Consider the following 5,721-nt stretch of genomic DNA (forward strand, 5'->3'; position numbering starts at 1 on the left):
GAGAAATTGCACATTTCAGTTTCCCTGTTGTAGATGCCTAGCCCCATAGGATAACATGGCAATAGTTTATGAACACATAAATATTGCTAGGATTTTGGTTAAATATCATTCAAAGACTTAGGAGAATGGGAATATGCTGTTGTTGAATTTATCCTATCTAGACTTGAGAGATCCTTACTGCCATGGAGATGCTTGCTTGGAACCTGGCCAGTTCTGGTAAAATTCCTCTGGTGGTGGGAGGAGGTCTTTCACAAATCTTCTAGTGTGTTTAAAGCTGAGGGTTGCAGGCTGAGAAACTGGGAGTTTGGATTCCGAGCCAGGGCAGACGTGTCTCTCGGATTGAACCCTGGCTTGCTGAGCTCTGATCCCCGGCTGTGATTCCCCCGGTCAGAAGTGGGCAGTGTATGCACCAGGTGATGTATTTAGTTGTGTGGTTCTTTGATCATTAGAGGTGTTTTCTTTGTAGTGTGAGAGGTGCACATCCAGAGTACTCCTCTGCTCTATGTATATGTATATCTTTCTGATCTCTTGCAGGACGTCCAGTGTATCTTATCTTATATCAGTTATTGCTTGTTTATTAATCAGTATAATTATTGATTCATGCCATTTAGATTATAGTTTGCTCAGTTATTGATTCATGCCTTCAGATTATAAGTTTGCTACATATATTTGAATCTTGTGCATTTGGCATCTGAGACAGCCTTTGTTTAGAGAGCATTATGTAATAAACTCCAAGCCTAATTCTAAAAGAGAGAGAGTCCCTACATTTTATTTGACTTGTTCATTTAAAAGTGTTTGCTACTAATGAATCTGCATCTACTGATATATTTGGCCTACCGTTCTTGCCTTGCCTAAAGGAAGTGCTGTTCAAAGAGCATTTTTAAAGGTGCAGGGGTGTATTTGCCTCCCAGGTGGGAGTGCAGGGGTTGGGTGTGGCTTATTGGTGAGAAGCCACATTCATTACACATGGGAATAATTTATTGAGACCTATACTGAGCCCTAGACCATGTTAGTGGCCTTATTGCCAGTGGTAGATGCATATTTACCACTACTAAATCCCACTTTCCAGCACAGAGGTAGCAGGAGTTTGAGCTAGAACCACACTAAGTAACTTTTAGCCTCTGTCCTATTGCTAACAAATGACCAGTAGGTACACAACCCAAAAAATATAGGCTGAAGCAGCTTGCAAAAAGAGATGTGCAGCCGGGGACAGGCCAAGCGTATGTTGGGACTAAAATAGGGGCAGGGTTGTTCACTGGAATTTAAACTTGGGATGTTAAGATTAGGGATACAGTAAGATTATTTCACTCTGTTTTATTTTTGGGTGTCTTAAGGTCAGACATGGGTAAACGTGGGCTTCTGGGTGTTCTTCTTCAAGTCTGTTGAGCCCACTGAGTTCACAATATTCTGCACCTGGATCTGTTCCTATGGTCTTGTATGAATATGGATGGTATGGGGTCATAAAGTTTTGCTTGAGATGTATTTTATATATGGGTTCGGGGGGGAGACGATGTATCTTGCAGTTAAAAGGATACTTCTGAAAAATTAACTCTTCTGACATTTCAAGAATATGAAACTTTAAAGCCATTGCACATCAATTCACGCTGTAAAACAATGCACATAAAAAATAATTCTTTCTTTTCTGGTAACATACCGGTCTGCATCCTCGTGCTATGTGGAAGACCCCTGTCATCATCATCATCACACAGTAGATCCATTTTCCTTACTCCAGACAGAAAGTGTCACATCTCTCCATCACAGCTTTTCACTGGTGTTCTAAAAGCCAATTAAAGTGCCTATCACGAACTCTAGATTAGTCAATTGTTCTGATATTTTCAGCAAATTCCTTAAAAGATTGTTTAACTATTTATAGAAAAGGCACAGCACGCTGTAGGTGTGTTTCGTTGATGGGCTTAAGACATGTGATTATATTCCTGATGTGCAGAAATCTAGTCACTGGATGCTGTTTAATAAAAGTAATATGCTTATGCCTTGATTTCAAGGCTCCGACAGGTCTTAGCTCAGATCACCCAATTAACCAAGTAACCTGTTACTCTCCAGGTAGGTCCACCAGGTTGGGTATTTTTCAATTTACTAATTCACTACTTATATTATAGATAATCGCCCCCCCCCCCCCACGCACACGTATATGCAGTTGAATTACAAAGTCATACACTCTGTTTTATATCCAGTGCATCAGTGGATAGTAATGGAAAGGCATTTGCCTCATTCAAAGCAGGTGTTTCCCACTTTGTCTGGCAGATTTTGGAGATATAAAGCTGCTTACCTACTGCTGGGGCTCAGGTAACTCCTGTACCCTGTTAAAGACAGCCGTGTTGCCAGATTAATGATATCTGCCAACCACTTAGCCATTTCCCACCAAAATGACTCCTGTGTACATCTCAAGCTTCTTTCAGGTGTCATCTCTAATGTGATCTTTGAGAAAGACCCCCAAAAGAGAGCGATTTTATAAGAATAGCTTATGTCCCTCAAACTTTGGGAGCTGGTACCCAGTGGTTGGGAGATATTTAAAGTTTCTTTCTGTCTGGGACCACCATGGTTTCTGTGGTAGTCCTGGACAGAAGGTCAGCTGGTGGGAATGATGTCAGTGGGCAATCCTTAATTTGGACCCCTTCCAACACCTTTCCCATAAGCGCAAGTACCACATACCCAGTGTAAACAACCACATGGTGGCAGCAGGTCTACCATCTGGAAGACCCCTTATTCCAAAGCTCCAACTGAGGCCAGGTTTTGTGGAGGTGGGCAGAAGAAAAATCCACTGATTTTCGGTAGATCTCATGGTATTGCTCAAACGTAAATGAGGCCCATAGATTTCTCTTTTCTATTTTACTTTCATGTACAAAGAAGAGAGACCCTACCTCTAACTAACCGTTGCTATGCAACAGCACATCTCTGTTCTATTCCTGATTTATCTGCATAATATTTAGTGCACCACTTTAAAATGATCTGTCAACACAGGAAGAGAGAGGGAAAGTGTGGAAGCATTGGACAGTAAGACATGGGTACTGGGAAATGGTGGGAAGACGGGCGCATGGACATGAGCATTGCACAATGAAACCAGTAAAACATTGAGTTTGGTGGAAGGTCGCAAGCCTCAACTTCATTATCTTCCAGCCGGGAAGACCACCAACTAACTACAGATGACTCTGTTCGGGAAACAACCTTTACAACGCAGTCATTACATCGCACTACCTTTACAACGCAGTCATGACAACGCAACATCCTTTACATCGCATGCCATTACATCGCAGCCATTACATCGCATGTCACTACAACGCATGTCATTAAAACGCATGTCACTAAAATGCATACCATTACACCGGGTACCATTACAATGCATAGTTTTTACCCTTACACTGTCCAACACTTACCCTACTGTTGCACTCACTGGAGTGGGAGTATTAATTTTTACCCGTACACTCTCCAACACTTACCCTACTGTTGCACTCACTGGAGTGGGAATAGTAATTTTTACCCCTACACTATCCAACACTTACCTTAAATGCAATGTCATGGTATGCGTTGTAATGGTCTGCATTGTAATGGTATAATGCGATGTAATTGAATGTGTTGTAAGTGTAATTTGAAAAATGCGTTGTGATGGCATGCGATGTAAAATCATGCGTTGTAATGGATGTTGCGATGTAAAAACTGTGTTGTAAAGGCATGCGTTGTAAATATTTGCGTTGTAATGTCATACATTCCTCTGATCACAGTCACAAAATGTAATCTTTTGTCGCTAAAGTGAGGTCATTTTAGTTTAATATTCTAGAGAATGATCATCAGAGGCTTGTTTTAACCTTTGTGTGGCCCACTCTCAGCAGAAATTTGACCCAAACCAAAAATTAAAGAAGGTATTCATGCTCTGCTGGTCGAAGACCCTTAGATCTGCTTCACTGAGCACTATAAAGATACTCGAGCTCTGACTTGAGTCTATGGGACTGAAACTCTGCTCTGAGATTTAGGGGTTCAACATCATGCGGGCCCCCAAGGACAGAGAAGCTTGTTCTGAAGTTGGGTGGTGCAGACAATGCCAGAGCTTGGGTCATCTACAGGATGATCTGTAGACCAGCTGTCAATGGATATTTCTCCTTCATAGGCGTGTGAAGCTACTCCTTTGTGACAGCGGAGTGGGAAAGGTGCTGTGGACAAAGTAATTTGGAACTGCTTCCAAAGAATTCCAGAAAAAAGTTGTAACTAGACATTTTGATGTTGACATGACCTGATTTACCATGCGTTTTCCAAGACAAAGCTTAAGGGCCTAGAAGATAGGCCTGTTCATTACTATTTTTTTACACTCTCTGCACCGTTTTGCTTCTCACCATAGCAGATGATGTTTTTTGTAAGTGTAAGTGACCTTGTATGGTTCAATATCAGAGGAACTAGAGAGGAACAACAGTGAAAGGTTCTGTGTGCTTTCTGAAATCTGATCAGAGGTATTACTTACCATCCTGTATAACAAATAGTTAGGCTAAACATATGCAACGCCCTCCTTGCGCCACAGTCCACCAAATATAAAAAAGGTATAAAACATGGTGGTCGTTGGGTTGGAAAAGGCAGATGGACTGGTTGCAACACGGATGCTGAAAGACAGGTCTTCGATTTCAGGCCTAATGACATAAAGGTATACCAAGGTCTTTACATCAATCAGTATATTCTGAAGTAACCAAGCTATAAACCAGCTAATTGCAGCATAGGTAGGATTTAGACTCACTAAATAGGCATTCGTGATGTAGCAACAAGAAGAATATTGATAAAAATCTAATTCAGTGGTAAACATAATTTTCTTTAAACATGCTGAAAAGATTATTTTATTAGAACTTGCTTTTCCCATCCAGAAAGCCTCAATAGTAATAATGTAATTCAGCTCTGAACAGGCCTTTTCTTGTCCAGTGGTGGTCCCTCTTTGATGAGGCGTGAAATACCTTTCCAGGGACAGCACAATACATTTGGTCTGCTGATTGGAAGGTAGGGAAGAAGTAGTTACAGGCTATACACTTTAGTTATTTTGGACTGTGAAAATGGATTATAGCACTAGATGGCATCACAAAAACAGAACACAGGCTCAACATTTGGCATGTTGATATCAAGAGGGCATTAGTATGAATAGGGCCTTAGTTGGGTATCTGTTTCCTCCAAACATGTGTCCACTCTAAACACGTGTGGACAGAGGGTCAGAGCCAGTGTGGGTTAGTCTTCCAGGGGACTTCTCTCGTTTTAAAAAGACAGACCTTGTATGAGAATTAAGAACTCCACATTAACCCTGGTGTCCTGCCAGTTTAAAGAATCCAAAGTGAAAAGTTTACTTGGATTGTTTACAGTAAAACAACAGGAATTGCTGACAAATAATAGTGGTTTAGCTGTGGAAATTTTCTTAGAATTGGAATATGGCTTATCTCCAGTCACAGCATAGTGCCCACTATAAGAACAGCTGACAAAGAATTGCACAGCAGAAACCAACTTTGAAGAATAGACTAGGAAGGGTCTGTTGCTGTATCTGTTTAGGGAAGGACTTGTTTTCTCTTATACTCAAGCACTGAAGATGTTTGTCAATGGTGACACAAGCTGGCCTAACAGTAGGCAGATGAAAGAGTTGGGAAGGTATCTTAAAAGAAGAAGCAATAAGCCAGTTGGGACTGGTGTCTGTTTTGGAAGAAGTAATTTTGCCTTCCCCCTACCCCGGGAGGTTTGACCAGTTGT

The sequence above is a fragment of the Triturus cristatus genome, chromosome 4_2 (assembly GCF_964204655.1).
Source record: "Triturus cristatus chromosome 4_2, aTriCri1.1, whole genome shotgun sequence".
NCBI lineage: Eukaryota > Metazoa > Chordata > Amphibia > Caudata > Salamandridae > Triturus > Triturus cristatus.